This window comes from Lissotriton vulgaris, chromosome 7 (genome assembly GCF_964263255.1).
Source record: "Lissotriton vulgaris chromosome 7, aLisVul1.2, whole genome shotgun sequence".
Taxonomy (NCBI): Eukaryota; Metazoa; Chordata; class Amphibia; order Caudata; family Salamandridae; genus Lissotriton; species Lissotriton vulgaris.
This window is the reverse complement of record NC_141695.1, coordinates 1075752148-1075769816: the sequence shown is the minus strand read 5'-3', so window position 1 is coordinate 1075769816 and position 17669 is coordinate 1075752148. Positions and strand designations below refer to the sequence as shown.

The 17669-nt window shown below is 42.7% G+C and overlaps 1 protein-coding gene across 1 annotated transcript in view; it reads right to left on the bottom strand.

Moving 5' to 3' along the window:
• The window catches only part of SPOCK1 (SPARC (osteonectin), cwcv and kazal like domains proteoglycan 1), a 2113319-nt gene that overhangs the window by 176044 nt on the left and 1919606 nt on the right, over window positions 1-17669 (bottom strand). The window lies entirely within an intron of this gene.

Below are 17669 nucleotides of genomic sequence, written 5' to 3'. Positions count from 1 at the left end.
GGCAGCAAATTACCAGCCAGCACTAACCGAGCTTTTTCTGTTCTTAATCCTCTTTCACAGCTGTACTCGCTTTTTTGTAGTTCAGTTAAGTTTAGGGTAGGAGAGACTGAGTTTTTCTTCTAAATGTATGTCATTCATGCAGAGCACAGTAAACAAGTCTTCCATAGCATATGGAATAAACATTGAGCCAATAAATCCACACACGTTTCTGAAAAGGGTACAATGATGGGAATTCAGTAAACGTATTTTCAGTACTCTTACTCTCCCATGAAAACACTAGACACTGCATACATTTTTTGTTGTTTGCATAAAAGCTATGACCAAAACACTGCTAAATACAGTGCTCATATGGTTTGAGGAAAAGAGAAATACATTTTGAAGGACACAGCACATTTCACAAAAAGATCTGTTTCTATAGCTCAGTTTTAACGAAATCACTATTTATGAAAGGCATTTATTTTCTGAAAGGGATAGAGAAGACTAAAAGGATAGTGTGGCCTAACGTTTGGAAAAAGATAGAAATGAAAACCTTCTTCAAAATGTAAGCAGCCTTTTTCACTTTTCAATGTTTAGTAAAAGCACAATTTCTAACATGTACTTTATTATGCAATTCTGTGTTCACGTTTAAGCATGTTTCTATATTATTATGTGGTACATTTCTCGTTTAAAAATGTGAACTTCCTCACTAGCTTTCTCCTTTGGTCTCCATTCCCCTGTGCTCACTCACCAATCTCCTTTGGCACACTATGCACTGTTCTCTTTCACCAAGCTTCAATGTGCTGTGTACACTCTTCCCAACGTCCTCTTCATCACCCACGCGCCCTCTTTCCCCTCCCTTCTGTGTCTCACCATCTACCTCATTGGCTTTCTTTCTTTGCTTTCTTACAAAACATCTTCTTTTAGTTCCTTTTTCTCTCACAAGGCTCTTTCTGTTCAAGCACCGTCTCCTGTCCTCAAGGTTCTCCCTCATCAGAATTGCCCTATTGTCATGACGGACTTTGATAGCATTAAAGATGCAGAGGCCAATCCCTTCTTCTCGCCTTATGGTAATCTCCTGTGGTAATCTCAGGTTCTGTGAAAAGTGTAAGAGCAAAAGGGGAACAGGAGAGTGAGAATATAGAGAGAATATAGAGACACTCCTGCAAGTGTTATCAAGGTAGTAGTTATGGATAGATTGGTTCTTCACATTGTAGGGCTTTAACCATCTTTGCCTCTTCTGCCCTGGAGTGCTACTGCTAGGGCTTGTCCTAAGGTGACTGGTGTTGCGCAACTGATCTGCTAGACTCTGGAATAATTTGGCTCTGATTATGCAGGTCTGTACTTTGCATTGGGCTAGTCTTCACATTCTACAAGTTCGAAGTTTTCAAGGTAAATATTCAGATGGACTTTCCATTTATTTCGCCCAGCGGCCTCATTTTGTGTTGGGCCATCGTGCTGTAGTGTACCCCTCACCAGTCTCATCCTTTCACATGCATTTTCATTTTCTTGTCTTGGTCCCATCTCTTACCAACCTCCTCCTATGAAATTCCTTCCCACGTGCTTTCTACCTACTGTTGTTCCTCACCAGTTTATACTGGTGAGTGACAGCAGTAGGTTGTAAAGAGACAGGGTGTAAAGGCTGCATTTATACCCACCCATTGCTCCATTCCCTGCCTCCTACGTAGCAGCAACACAGTCTATTCAGTCATCCACCCCTTTTATTGGCACCTCTAGTAAACTCCTCTCTGGTGCCCTTCGGAGACCTCCTTTGCCCTTCTCCATCGTCCCACACCCAACTGCCCATGCTCAACTCTATCCATCTCTACTTTTGTCTCTACTCCATTTCCCTCCTTCTACATTACAGTAGCTTTTGCTGCATCCATTATTTTCTTCGTCACTCTTACTCCTTCAATTATAGCCTTCTTTACACCCGCTTTCCTTTATCAACCCTTTCCCTAACACTGGACAACTGGCTCTTCACTTCCTCGCTTCTTTCCCTCACACCTTTCCTTAATGCCCCTCCATAATAATAACATCCCCTTTTCTCTTTAACTCTGCTCACATTTGCTATCTCCACTCCCTTTCCTTAATCTTATACTAATTTCCTTCCCTTTATCCACCTCACTCTCACATCACTTCTCCTTAAGAACTTACGCGTCCTTCTTCGCAGTCATGCGGCTCCATCCCTCACTCACCTTCTTTTGTTTTCATTTTCTGCTCCTCCACACCATCTAGCACCCATTGATTACATACTTCTCACACCTCCCCCAATTCTTCTCTTGTACCCTATGATCTACGTTTACCCTGTGCTGTCTACTTTGCTCAGTGTAGTCTGTGTTCATTTACTTCTGTATTTTCACTCTGATCGACATGCACTCTCTTCTGTTCATAGCCTGTACGTGGCTCACCTGTGCTCGTTTATGTTGCATTTGGAAAGGCGGGATTTGTACTCTAGAACCAGAATAGCATTTCTAGAATCCCGTCACAGGTCGACTAGACCTTTTTACCTGTCATAGTGTGTAGAGGGCAATCTATCTTAACAGTGTAATATCAACTTGAACAATCCCCATTGCTTTCCCCAAAGAACCACTGACATAAGATCGAGTTTAAAGATTTATTATAAAGCCAAAATCTGTTGTGTATATAAACACCTCAGTAAAAGATTCAGGAGATAAACAGGCACTAATACAAACATGATTCTACGGAAAAGTCTTAATCGGCTAAGAAACAATACCAGTACCAATTCCAAAATCATCAGGCTAACAAGAATTGCTATAACCTGGGTTTTAGTAGGCATCGGAAAAGAAAGGAATAAATTCAGATTAATCTGTCCCTACACTATACTAAGTGACATCCCTACTTAACAAAGTTCCCTCCTATCAAAGGTGTCAGCCGTGGTGACTTCCAAAGAAGCACACTCACTTTGTTCGGACTTAGCGTAAGAACCCATCTCGCATAGCAAAGCTCTCTGCCTGACCAACATCTCTCTTCGCTCTCATGCGCATCTGCTCTGCCTCTCCTTCGGGTGCTGTCCCTAATACAAAACCCCACAATATGGACGACACGCCCTAAGGTACGCCCCTCTCAAAGGTATTAACTTTCAGTAATTTCCATTACGACATCTTCATCCTTGTCCGTTGAAAAACGTCCTTGGGTCCCAGAGCCTTCTTCTCTTGAAGTTGCTCCCCTAAATTCCGCAGCCACTCCTCCATGTCTGGGACTACCATCCTAACGCTCATACACAATGGGCCCTTCTTCTACAATCTCTAGTTAACCTTGCACCTGCAAAAGAACGCACATAAATCGGCTCACAGTTCCATGTTACTTGCAATTAATTTTCTAAAGCAACCTTCTAGAAAAGACATTTCTATGATTTAATGTCAAGTGAAACATTCTCAATCCGGCCTACACAATCTTTTTCCCCACCTGGGCCTCTGTACGTTTCTGGGCATCACATCCTAACATGAGCAATACGTTTTCGTTCATTAGGCCTTCATCATTATAGCAAAAATACATTTTCTAAACACATTTTCTAACTAATGCACTTCTATTTCGTTATATGAATACAATAATGAATTTCTAATCGAGCATCTTAATACATTAATGAATTGGGTAAATACTTCACTGCAAACAATATTTCTAGATTAACTTGGCATTAGTATTTTCAAACTCTTTACGTTACTCTATGTAACTTCTGGCACATTATTTCATAGCTCTACATCACATTTAAACATGATTATAGTCCTTTATATATGTGGGTGCTGATTATTCATGAATATGGTGCACCCCTTACAATTTCTAACTCAGTTTTGCGCTCTCTCACATTTTTAGAGTAGGCTAACACCAAGTGAATAACTTCTTGACAGTTGCATTCATGCACTCTGCGCTGTACTTGTTTTGGGGCCTCTGTGTGTGCACAACGTGTTCTATGATTTGCTTGCGTTAATTAGTGGAATCTGTATCACACTATACTCTGTGATATCATACTCGTACTCATGTGGACTCTGTGTCCAACTTTTACTATGTGCACTGTGTATACTCTTTGTGCAATCTGTCTAAGCTGCTTTAAGTGCACTGTGTATTCCACATGTGCTCCTTTCTGTACAGGTTCATGGTTCTCTACCTGTACATGTGACTGACATGTATTGTGAGGGATACATCTGCTCAGCATGCATTATGTGCTTTGTGTTCAATGTGTGCTCCGTGCCCACCCCATGCTTGCTTATTTAATTGGGAGTGAATGGGTATAAGGATAAGTGCATGAGATTTGCTTACACTATAGGTGGTGTCACTTGAAAATAGTTGATGTTTTTTTCAAGCACTTTTGGTTTCATGTTTTCTATTTGTTTGGAGTTGGATATTTTGGAACTGGATTTGACACCGGTTGTTGTTTTGTTGTAAACAGGCGATATACCTGGTCATGGGCTATATTTATTGTCTTTTTTTGTGTCAGTATTCATAGGAGCGATTTATTCAACACCACTGAGTCCTGAAGATGGTCACACGGACTTAATTATCCATCGAAGACCGAAACATCGACATAACTTCTTTTATAACCTCAAATATTGTCGATTTGTTTTTTCTGTATTATATCCCATGAATGTTAAAGCTTGTATAAGCTGGGATTCCATATGACGTTAATGCTATTTGTGTTCAAAGGAGTGACTGTACTTCCACTTATCCCGCCTTAAAAAAATGAAACAGATAATCTGATTCTCTGGTGGTGCTAGTGTTGTAATGTTTGGAATGTGAATAGTGCCCGAACATATTGTATAAAAATGTGCATAATATTTGAACAGAATCTGAAGTAAAAGAATTACTTGATCTTCTATATACCCTTGAGTATGATTTCAATTTCATTTGATTAATCTTTCGGATCCATATTGTGGACCGGCGTTGAGTAGTGTTCTAATTTGGATGAAAATAATTCCTCAAGGAATATATATGTATACCTAATATTTTACCCAGTTCCTTGGGGTAAATTTGGTTGCCCTATTTTGTTCTACACAGCATATTATGTGCACTGTTGTTTATTCCTAAACATGTATTCTGCATGCAACATATACACTTCTCTTCACATACTCTCCGATGTACTTATATGCTCTGTGCACTTTTTACTTAGTGTGTTATGTTATTTTATGTTACATGTTATCTTATGTTATGGTATATAATCTTATAACGCGCACAGCTACTCTGAAGAGTGTCCCAGCGTTGGCTGGTGGAGGATAAGCATGGAGCGTTTACACAAAGAGATGAGTCTTCAGATTTGTCTTAAATAGGCAGATGTATTGAGTGCTATGGAGAGCAAAAGGAAGTGAGTTCCAAGCAGTGGTCGCTCTAACAGTAAGGTAACAGCCCCCCACCCTTGAGAGCCGAAAGCAAGGTATATGAGCCAAGAGATGGGAAGAGGACTGAAGATGCCTGGTGTGGGTGTAAAACAGGGATTGCTTCTGTAGATAAGTGGGGCCACAGGCATGCTGAGCCCTTGGGGCCAGGGTCAGGGCTTTAAACTGAACTCGCTGGGCCACAGGCAGGCAGTGGAGTGAACACAAGTGCTGTCTAATGCTAGTTCTCATTGGAATTGCAGCATTCTAGACAACCTGTAGTTTGTTGAGAAGGTAACTCAGAAGACCAACATACAAGGCGTTTGCATAATCGATCTGTAAGAGAGTCAAGGCCCGGCCCACAGTTTCCTTAGCAGCTCTAGGAAGAAGTGGGAAGAATTTCCTCAGGGTTTTAAGTATTCCAAAGCAATTTCCCACTAACTTCTTTATCTGGGTGGAAAAGGCAAGGTTCTCCTCAAACCGGAGTCCAAGATTTTTGGTGGGGAGCCCCTTTGAGGCTGGCGAGTGAAAGTCTGCTGGCCATAAGGTTCCCCTGAACTGAGGGGGGAAATTCCCATAGAGGAGGATTTCTGACTTGTCCTCATTGCATTTGAGTTGTGCTGAGGACAGCAATTGAAAAACAGCAGATAAACACTTTCTTGCTTGTGACGGAGAGCACTTGGATTTGCCCCAGGTAAACAAGAGCTTCGGATCGTCAGCATATGCTATAATTTTGGCTCGTAGTTCTTCAGCCAAATAAATCAGGGGGGGGCGACATAACGATTAAACTAAGGGAGGACCCTTGCGGCACCCCTGTAGACACCTCCTGAGGAGACGAGGAGAATGGGGGAAGCCACACCTGTTGAGTACACACCTATAAAAAAGATTTTAGCCAGCCCAGGAGAGTACCAGCAATCCACAAGTCCACAAGGTGGGTAAGCAGCAAAAAGTGGGTGACAGTATCAAATGCTACTGAGAGGTCCAGCATGATAAGAGTATCCCTACCCTCCAAATCACTCCCGAATAGCCTCCAAGACTTCCACCCCCAGTGTTATAGGAGCTCTGAAAGATTGAGCTGGATGAAGAACACCTGCGCCTTGGACATAGTCGGTAAGTTGTTTATTGACCACCTTTTCACAGGCTTTCACCATAGCAGGGGAGAAGGCAAATGGGGCGGTAATTTGCTGGAATCAATGGATCCAACAACATTTTTTTTAGGAGCGGCAGAAGTTCAGCCTGTTTCCAAACTGTGGGAACATAGACAGATTAATCAATCGGTTGACTTCAGGGTTCACGGTCTCAGCGATCGAGGACAAAAGTCTGGCAGCACAGGGATCAGTCGGAGAGCCTGATTTTAAGGCCTTAAGGAATCTCAATGACTCCGGCAGGCCAATGGGAGAGAAAGCCATCAATGAGGGTGGTTCAATATGTATCTCCTCCTGGGGCAAGGGCCTGATCAATGCATGTTTGCCTAGTGTAAAAGACGCCTGGATGGAGCAAATTTTATCAACAGAAAAATTCGACAATTCCTCACACCAAGCATTGGATGAATGAAGAGTAATGGATTTTGCACGAGGGGTCATAAAGCTCCGGACGATTGAAAAAATATATATTTAGCGTTATTTCTAGCTAGATCAATCCGCTCCGCAAAATAAAGGCTCTTTGCTTGGGATATAGAGGAGTCATACAACTTCTGTGTTTTCCTGATGGTCATTTTAGCCAGGGGCAATAATCCATCCGCCACCGGCACCGGCATTCCAGTTTTTTTGCAGAGTTGTTTCTGCGTATTAAGCTCCTTCGTGAACCACGGTTTCGAAGGGGAATCCCTAGAGAGTATAGAGAGAGACATAGGGCAGAGACGGTCCACCAACCTATTAATCCAGCTGGAGAAGCTATCTAGGGCATTATCCAAAGCATCAAGTGGGGGAGGTCTAGACTCGGCTATAACATGACTAAAAGACACGCACTGAGTGTTATGTGTGTTCTCCAGGGCCGTTTCTACCATTAGGCAGGTCTAGGTGGCCGCCTAGGGCGGCAAAAGGGGGAGGGCAGCAAAAAACATGTGTGCCTGAAGGTCGGGGTGCCTTGGATGGCCCGGCGCACTTTGGAATAGTCCTGTCCAAGGACACCGCATGCACAGCACTGTGCCCCCGTCCTGAACACAGGGCGCCTTGAGTCCCCGAGGAGCAGCAGAGGAGCTAGACGAGCGGGTGGGGCATCATCGAGCAGGGTCTATGGCTCGGCTCGGAAGGAAGGACGTTAGTTAGAAGGTGCCGAGACCTGCCCGCCCGTGGCCCTGGCCTTTAGCAGGGCCTCCCTCAAAGTGCCCTCCTCTAAGCACTTGAACAGCCTCAGGTTGCCAGCTGTGGGCAATGCACAAATATTTCTATTAACGTCAATGCCGAACTGCAGTTGAAGACGTTTCTCTGAACTTTGAAGTGCCTAATGCAATTTTTGTCATGTTGGTATCGTTTTAAACATAAAATACTTACATAAAACTCTTTTCCATTTTCTGACCTATTAATGGAGTTTTGCACTGCCTGTGTATATAGCACACACTATGTGGAGTTAAGCCAGTCCTTTCATGCCAATCGTTAGCAGAGCAGATAGCAGTTATTTCAGAGAGGGAGTGAGAGCATTACTAGGAGCTCGATTCTTCCTTCAGTAACACCTGCTGCTCCCACCCGGTAAGCAGGGTGCAGACGTGAGGCAGGCAGGCCCAGGAAGCTCTGGCCAGGTCCACAGAGCCTTTCTTTAGCTCTGCATTTCATCCGTTTCTCACAGCTGGATGGGGTCAATCTCCCATCAGGAAAGGATCTCTGCCTTTGATTGCAGCTAGCCGGCACTCAGGAAAGGCATCCTCACGGGCCTCTTCCCGCAGAGGCTTGAGAATATTGGCTTAGCAAGAAGGGATGTCTGTCCAAGCCAGAACTAGACATCCTCCCAAGGCCACCACCAGCTCGACGCTGTCATCCCGCTTTACCCTTTTAGTAAGTAGTAATGGTGCAACGCTGCAGAAGACGGATGTGCCCGGTCCTGAGAAAGCACTAGAGACAGGCTTCATTTCTTAGCGCTGCCTAGGGCTTCTGTGGTACACAATATGAAGTTAATTTCGACCAAATATTTTAATTTTAATGGTGTTGTCTTGAAAATGTGCTTCTGATCAGTGGTTTTATTTTTGGATCAACGTCTCCCCTTTTTTAGACCTGCTCCTGGTGCCAAGGGGAGAGGGTATGGGTAAGGGCCAGAGATGCCAACATAGGAGCTAGGGAACCAGGTTTGTGCCTCCGCGTTGGCTGAACATCCTGTGATTCTGGGCAAATCACTTAACATTCCCGTGCCTACCAAAAATGAATGTGTCCTTGTGTAACATAAGTGGCGCTCATGTAAAGTGCTCTGATACCTTTGGGTCGAGTTTGCCTAAATAAAACTGCAAAAAGTAAACGTGCATTGGGTACAAATCTGGCCTCGCTTTAGGCCCTTCCATGTGACTCTGAAGGTGTTCAGAAAATTACAGTAGGGCTCACTCCCACCCTGGCACAGGCATCTCAAAGCTATAATCCTCACAGGCGCTATTTAGGAGTGGGGGCCAGCTGAAGTGGACAGATCCACAAAATACACCTGCCCGATCCAGAAGAAGCAGGCACGCCTATTCTGATGGAGCTCCCCAGCTAGGACTTCTGGATGAAACAATTTGGAGTTAATGTCAGTTACATAACGTTTATATTTGATAGTCCTTCATTTGTGTTTAACAAGTGTTTCTGAGCATTTGGTACAGATTTAGGTCAACTTCATCCCCTTCTCTCACTGCCCCCTCCAAGCCGAGTGGTGTTTCTTAGCCCTGGGCTCCACTTGGTAAACAGTGTCTTGGGTTGAAATTGCAGCTGTTTTGTACAGGAATCCCTGACCCCATCAGAGCGCAAGAACAGCGGTATTAGGATGTGCCCAGGGAGGCAAATCCTGTGACTTTTCCCAGACTTGTCGCAATACTGTTCTGTGCTTTTGCTATAACTTTAAAAGCAAAAAAATCTGGACATGGGAGCCGGCGGCATTTTTCAATTCTCGCCTAGGGTGGCAAAACACCTTGAAACGGCCCTGGTGTTCTCTGTGCTCTGCGTGCCTTACATATAATAGGTGCCCTACATATTATTTGCAGCCAGTGTACTCCATGTATGCAGTGTTGTGCATGTGCTGTGGACTCTATGTATGCCCCATGCTTCTCGTGCGTGATGTGTTTTGCACACCCTGTGTTATATGTTTCTTCGGTTTTTCACGTCCCAGTGGTATGGTGCACTATCCACTATGTGCACTCAATGCATAAGGCATTTTTATGCACTGCATTCACTCTTTGCTTAAATGCACTCTTGCAGTATGTGAGATCAGTACCCTGTGTACTCAGCCTCCACGTTCTCTGTTCTAGATTTGCTTTGTATCCTACCTGCAATGTATGCTCTCTTCCCTGTGCAGTTCTTCTGCATAGTACTGTGCGTAATTTCCAATATATGTTCTCTGCAATTACTTTAAGTATATTGAGAAATATTTTCACCCAGTTTGGAGTGTTGTCTGTATCCTCAGTGTTACACTGCTCTCAGTGTATGTTCTACGTGTTTATCGCACTTTGCGTGGATTCTTATGTGCATTTTGATCCCTGCGGTTACTTTGCACACTTTTTGGTCAATGTGTGGCCTGGCTTTAGTCTACTATGTAGATTACATGCACTATTTTATGTATGCTTTACATTTACGTTGAGAGTGTGTGAACTATATATAATTTATTGTGCGTGTATGAGCTCTATGCGTACTATGCACCTTGTATGACTTGTGTTGTGCACTTTTTGTGTGCTCTTCACCTATCATGGGTGCAGTGTACAGTGTGTACTTTTTCTTTGGGGTACCTTCGAATGTATCCTTGCTCTGTGTGCAAGCTGTATCTTGTACTACCGATACAACGATTTACATGCATTTTGTACTCGGCGTGTATTATATCTTTTTTTATCTGTGGTGTTCATGTACTCTGCCTTTCATGGACAGTGTGCTCTGTGCAATCTCAACTTTTTGTTTTACTCCGCAGTAGGCCACGAGGTCTCAATCATAATTGAAAATGCCTTGTCCGTCCTTGATTGGTCAATTCACGTAATTCGGTCTAGTAGATCAGCGAATGGGTGACAGCAGAATTGAAATAATACATAGCTGCATTTGTGACTAAGTGCATGGATGATGAGTGACTAGGAGCATGCACGAGGGGATGAGTGACTCAATGGATGTAAGCAGTAAGTCACTTTCAATAAACAGCAATTTCTATTGGCTTTGTCAAGCTTGCCCTTTGACACGGGGCACTCATCGACAATCTGTGGTGAAGTGATTTGTGTTAGTGCTACGAGGATGCCATCTCCAGACAGACGCGGAGGCACAACTTATTCTAATAAAAATAGAAACTCATTTTCAGAGAGCCGGCTGCATGATCCACGGCAGTGACATACCTCGCCTCGTTTCTGCACTGCTTTAGATTGAATAAGCACATCGCATGTGCAGGCTCACAAAGGTCAGGCAGTGAGGCAATGACAAAATCACAGCCATGTGAGATGTGTTTAGAGGGCTCACATGTTTTATTACTTGCTCACATCAGCATCTACAGAAAACTAGAATCAAAATACTCGTCTGAAAAGAAATCTGCCAGACAATCCGAGCCCCTTTTTAGTTCAAACTTGTATGTCAGATTTCCCTAGCAAAGGATACACATGTGTACGGGTTGTCCTATATAAGGTAACTTTTGGGCCCTGGGGGAATGTCTAATCGAGGCACGGGCACTCTAGATAAGTACCCCACTGCGACCCATGGCCCAGCATGCCGGTGGGGGTTGGATGGCACTTCTATACTGTGTTTAGCCTGTTTTCTGTTCCCCCTAGATCATAGGAACTCACTAGCATTTTCCCAGGGGCCAAAATGTTTGGACTGTTATGTGACTGAGGGCTGCATTGGTGCTAACAGGGTAGTGGTGGGGGTGGCAGCAGGGGAGTTGGCAGGGGGGGGGTCTGGTGGTTTGTTTGGGGTAGGAGAAGCTACATATATATAGTGGCTGGACTGTACAATGTGAAACCAGAAAACCTAGGATTCATCCTGGCTTCCCCAAGTTACCACATAGTGTGATCTTAGGCAACTGTTTAAATTCACTTACGCTCTTTTTTCTTCATTATTACTTTTAAGAGGACCTCAAAGTACATGACCTCGGGATTTGTGCAGTGCAAAACCTTTTTTTTTTTTACAGAGGTTTATATAGCGCAAACTTGACCCAGATCGGGTATCAGAGCGCTTTACATAGCACGAGTTGCATTGCATATGGACACATTCATTTTTGTGAGGTACAGGGAGATTAAGTGGTTTGCCCAGAATCACAGGATGTTCAGCTGTCATTGCCGAGACTCATTCGAGGGCAACAGCCCTACCCGTTAGGCCAACTTCTCTCCCCTAACCTTCTCCTGTGTTTGATTTCATAAACCATTGCGTTGTCCCAGGCCACCCAGTGGGTGCATGTAACAACTGACTCGCCTCTTAGTTCACTCCTGGCATTGTTGTGAGGGTAGTTAGGGGAACGCATCTTTCTAAAATCATATTTGAAGACTATCACTTTTAAATGATACTTCTCAATGATCTGATATAATCTCATATACTTAGGAGAAACGGTTCTGCATGTTAATGAAATACCCTTTTTGCATTTTAAAAAGACTATAATATTTCTACAGGTTTGTTGCAAAATGCTTTAAATTTAACTTTAAATAAATGCTTGCATGTTTATTTAACCTTTTTTTATGTTAGTGTTGATTTTAGTTAGCAGTAGCCCAGGACTGCTGTTGACTAGGGGGACACATGTAAAAGTTAGGAAGCCCACATGCGGCCTACTGCCGTACATGGAGTATTACTGCTCTAGCTGGACAAGGGTGAGAGTGAGCCGGAGTATACTTATTGAACCCAAGAGAAAAAAATAACAATGGTTCCCTCGGATGTAGAAACACAGTACTATATTATGAACACGGACAAACCTGTCGGACAAAGACCTACGGGGTATCAAATGTACAGAAAGAATTGTGTTACTGTAGGTCAACATTGATATACACAGACAATGTTGCAAATATAAACAAATGAGGTGTGTGGTAAACAAAGATGCACAGTCCAACTGTGTAAGTTAAGATCCTTTATTGTAGGTTCCTTCCAACAGGTAGATAGGTCAAGATAATAAGTACAGAAGTAAAACCCCACCAGGAGCCAGCTGTTAGCAGCTCAGCCTGAGATGACCAACTGCCACAGACAGGTAGAGAGAGACACTGTGAGCCTGAGAGTCACTCAGGCATTCTATGATGTCACAGATGTCATAGTACAGTCTATCTAGTGAAGAACAGTGGAGAGGACATTTACTACAAGGTGCTTCATGTGACGTCACAGTTCAGGTGAGTAAAAAGTGAATGTGCGCAGAAACACAATTGGAGGCAAGGCACAGTATTGACTATATACAGAAACAACTTAAACAAAGTTGCTATAAATTGTTTTGTCAGTGTAATTGTATATGCGTTACTCTCATGTATATTACTGTGATTCCTTATGAGATTGAGGTGAAATTGCACGTGTTATGACATCCTATTTCCAAGCTCATCCTTATTGCCTAGTTTATCCAATGGAGCACGCATTAGGTCCCTTCTAACAATACACTATATACTCTTTAAAGAGCTGATCGCACAAATTTGAAACATTGCATTTTTTGTGAGCTTTGTATTTAGATCACTGGAAGAGGGTCCTGAGTGCCAACAAGTATAGTTTGAATCACACTTGCTAGATTAATTTTATTATTTATTATTATTATTCTTTATTTCGGCACTCTTTTGCCATAAAAGATTTGAGCAGCAAACATTACATTTTTAAAACAATCCAAAATCCAATTTACATACAAATATAGCAATAATAGTTGTCATATATAAAATTAACAAGTTAAGTAGCATAAAATGTTGCAACATTGCCGTCAAATTCGATCAACTCAACCAACTCTTAAATTACATTTAAACACCCTGTAACATTAAAACTTTAAGCCTTTTTTCCTACGAACAAAGTAGATGGAGTGGAGGTATCTACTGGCACTGAATACGATGGCCTGTGATGTATCAGATTTGATTATTCTAAGTGCAGTCAAACATGTCCTGCATGACCTGATTCCTAAAGGATTACACAAAGGTTTAAGCCACTTTCTTCTGGCCAGCATACATGCTGGGCAGAAGAAAAGGATATGCATGTCATCCTCCTTGTGATTGCTCTCGCACAAGGTGCATAAATCTCCTACAATTGGAATATCATTAGCGTTTTTCCTAGAACAACGTGCAAGAGTTAAATTAGTCATGAGGTTGCCATATCTAAATTTCATAAAAAGAGTTTTAGCGAGCGGGGGCTCAACTTCTTCAAGGAAACTCTCAAATAGGGTTACATCTTTGAAGATTAAGAAGTTGCTAACCAGTGACCCACCACTATTGCTATTGAATATTTGATTATTTATAAAACCCCAAAAAGCCTTTTTCACCACGTTTTTTGGGTTCGGCGGCAGCCTTTCAGGGATTTTCCAAAATTGAGGAAGACCTATTTTAATGAACCACATTCTGATATGTTTTAGCCAAGCATTAGAGTTGGATACATCTAAGCGCAGTAACTCTTTTAACCCATTCCTATAATCAAGCAGATCTGGAGTCTGCCATAGTCTGACCCTGAACATCAGCGGGCGTACAATAGTGTAATGATCTGTCCTCTTGAAGTCCAAGTCTAACTGAAGGGGTACCAAGGGCGTGCCTTTCGGGGCCCTTACGATGCTGCACTTAAATTTATTATCGAGAATATCAAAAGCGCCCTTTGACATCGGCCCCCAGATTTCGGCGCCATTAAGAGATGCTGGTTGTACTTTATATTTAAAAAGCTCTACGGCTGGTGATACCGCTTTACTGGTGCTTGAATTATGCTTTGTGAGAATGGGTTTTGTATTCTGCGCAAATATGACCTTGTTTTTTTCGATCTGTGGGTTCCACGTGAACTTAGAGTCAAGCGAAAACCCCAGATAAGAAAAGAATTCTACTGATTCCAACCTTTGGCTACTTAAGAATAAGGATCCTTTATCAGATTTAATGGGATTTAGAGTCATGCATTTCGTTTTTTTTGCATTAATTTCTAACCCTTTCTTGCTGCAATAGTCACTAAAAGAATGGAATAGTGCCTGGAGACCTTTCTTGGTTTGCGAAATTAGAATGGTGTCATCCGAAAAGAGTAACGCAGGCACCCCCTCTCCATTCAATTTCGGTGAATCATTCAAGCAACCATCTAAATGTTCGGGAATGTCATTCACAAAAAGCGAGAATCATGTCGGGGCCAAAACGCAGCCTTGGCGGACGCCACGCTCAATTGGTATGTTCTTGGTAAGCTCATCGTTGGAGCCCCACCTCACTTTGGCAAAGTTCCTAGCATGCAGCTCGACTATCTGGGCTAGCAAACAACCAGGTAGTCTAGAATTATGAAGGGACCTCCAAAGCAGTTCTCGCGGTACTAAATCAAATGCCGCTTTGAGATCTACAAAGGCGACATACAAATGGCCCTTTTTAATGCAGACATATTTCCAATAGAGGCAGCAGAACCTAAAGACTTGATCGATGGTGCTCTCTTTGTTCCTAAACCCAGCCTGGAACTTTGTAAGCACCATCTTGTCTTCTAGCCACTCATTCACGCGAGATAAAATGTGTCTTGAGTAGATTTTCTGGAGAATGTCCATTAGGCTGATTGGTCGATAATTCAAAGGATCCGACCTATCGCCTTTTTTAAAAATTAAGACAATCTCGGCTCCCCGCCAGCTGTTGGGGAAATCTTTGCTGCGCGACAGCGTGTTACATAAATAATTTATATAGGGTGCCCATATCTTTATATCATGTTTATAAAGATCCCCAGGTATTTTATCTAACCCTGGGGCCTTACCACTTTTCACAGACTACCACTGTTTCTTCAATTGTGAAGTCCAGAGAATCAGTAGGGGCTATGTGCCATGATACTTCAGTGCTAGTCTCACTGGGATTCCCCTCATATTTTTTATATAGAGTTGAAAAGTGGTTGACCCACGTCATTTCATCGAGGTAGACGTCTTTGACAACCATCCCTACATGGTTTCCATTCGCAACTAGCCGCCAAAACCCTACTGTAGCCTTTACTTTTGCAGCTTCCAACATGTCAGCCCAGCTACTCTCCTCCCACAACTTCTTTGATGCAGCCTGGACTCTCTTATAATCTTCCCTCACAATTCTAACATCTGCTGGTGTTTTAGTTTTAATCGCCTGCAGGAGTTTCCCCTTGGATACCCTACAAAGCTTGTCATACCAAGGTTTACTATGGGACATATTACTTAGATTTTGATGGTTCTTTTTTGGCATTTTTGTCACTAATACTTTTAATGCCTTAAAGAATTCGTTATGAAGAGCAATAAATTGTTCGGGGGTATTGGTCTCGGGAGGGGAGCCCGTAAAAGCTTCAAAATACCCAACAAGTTGTGAATATATTGCTGCAAGGATGTCGCCATGCTCTAATATATGGGGCCACTTTAATATGCGCCTGTTATTACTAACCAGGACCTCATCACTTATGGGACCATAATAATCTAATGGTTTTGCAGTCCCCTCCTCTATAACCAAACATTCTTTTAACAATAGGTCCAGGGGGTAGTGATCACTCTCTGTCCTATCCTTCACCTCAAGATCAACCATGTGGTGCCAAATGGACAGCGAAACAATTATAAAGTCTAAATTACTTTTGCTGTTGTTCCTAAAGAAAGTCGTTTTTTTTGAGACGTCCGACAAAAGGCGACCATTACAGGCCCTAAGTCCATGTTCTGCAGTTAACTTTACTATTTGCACTGCCAAAGTTGTACAATTTACGGACGCTATGTTGTCCAGCGAAGGAATATTATTTACTTGGTCTTCCTCCTCAAAGATCCCGTTAAGCCCTTTCACCGGTTCAAAATTACAGTTTAAACACCGGCTATGATAATCGCTTCTTTGCCAACTGATCTACCCAAAAAGCAATCCAACTTTGTTAGGGTAAGCGATTCCTTCGATGTAGATGCAGGTCTATTATAAGCATTTATTAGATAAAGTATTTTCCCTGCATCATTAGTAATTTTTAAAACTAATAAATCCAAAGAACCAGTATCTATCACTTCGACCCGGATCCTCAGTTTTACTTTAACCCAAGTAATAAGGCCACCTGATGGCCTTCCCCTTGTGGATGGCACTGCTCCAATCCAGTACGTTTTAAAGCCCACCCTATGTGGTATATCTACTGCCCATGTTTCTTGTATTAGGCAGAAATCACTAGAGTCAATATACTCTGCCCAATCAGGGTCCCTCAAATTTTTGACTACACCAGCTATATTCCAAGATATTAGTCTCAGGGTTGCCTCGCTGCGACTGTTTATCGATACTAATTCTGAATTTAATCGCCTTAGGTTAGGGACAATCACTCCTGTTGTATGCATTGTCTGTGGGTTCTGTACAACATGCAATATAGCTTGATCTCCACGGATATTGTTTATATGTGTGCAATGTATCCCGTTCTCTGCAGTAATATGGGGGTCATTTCTCCCTCCATGCTTATTTCCTTCAACATACACCTCCTTAACCTCTTCTGTGAGACATTACCTGGGATTATACACAGACATAGGACTACATATGCAAGATGGACCAATAGTGCTGGTTTTACAACCCATCATAGGCCTCAGTCAATCCACTGCTTCCAAACAGCTGAATCTATTGTAAGTTGGGGCGCCCATCCATCATCTTTGATTGCCCTGTCTCTCACCACTGGACCCTCCCTGGGCATGATGGTTTACCAGAGTCCACCTCCCTCCCCCATCGATGCACTTGTTTGGCGAATAAAAGAAGAGATCTAGTGTCGATTCCAGGAGTTCCACCAAAAGAATTCCACGCACAGATATGATTCACAGTACGTGGATCTTTAAATGTTACTATAATGCAATCGTCGGCAATAGATTTAGTTGTGGGGCCTATGCATGGTGTCCTACGAACCATTAGAATTTTGCTCTTTATTTGATGGGGTAAGGGTCTTTTTACATTCAGCCAGTATGAAACTTTGTTTTTAAGTGCCCAGAAGGTTTCCTCATGAAAGTTATTTATTTCAGGGACCCCCGTCAACACTACAACAAAAGGACTAGCATCCAGTGGTAAATTAATATATCCTCCCCTCACTTTTTCCCCTTTTAGTTTCCCCTTTAGATTCTGCTGGTCGGGTTTAGTGGTATTTGTACACTGTCCTGGGATTCCTTGGTCTGTTTGAACAGTGGCTACAT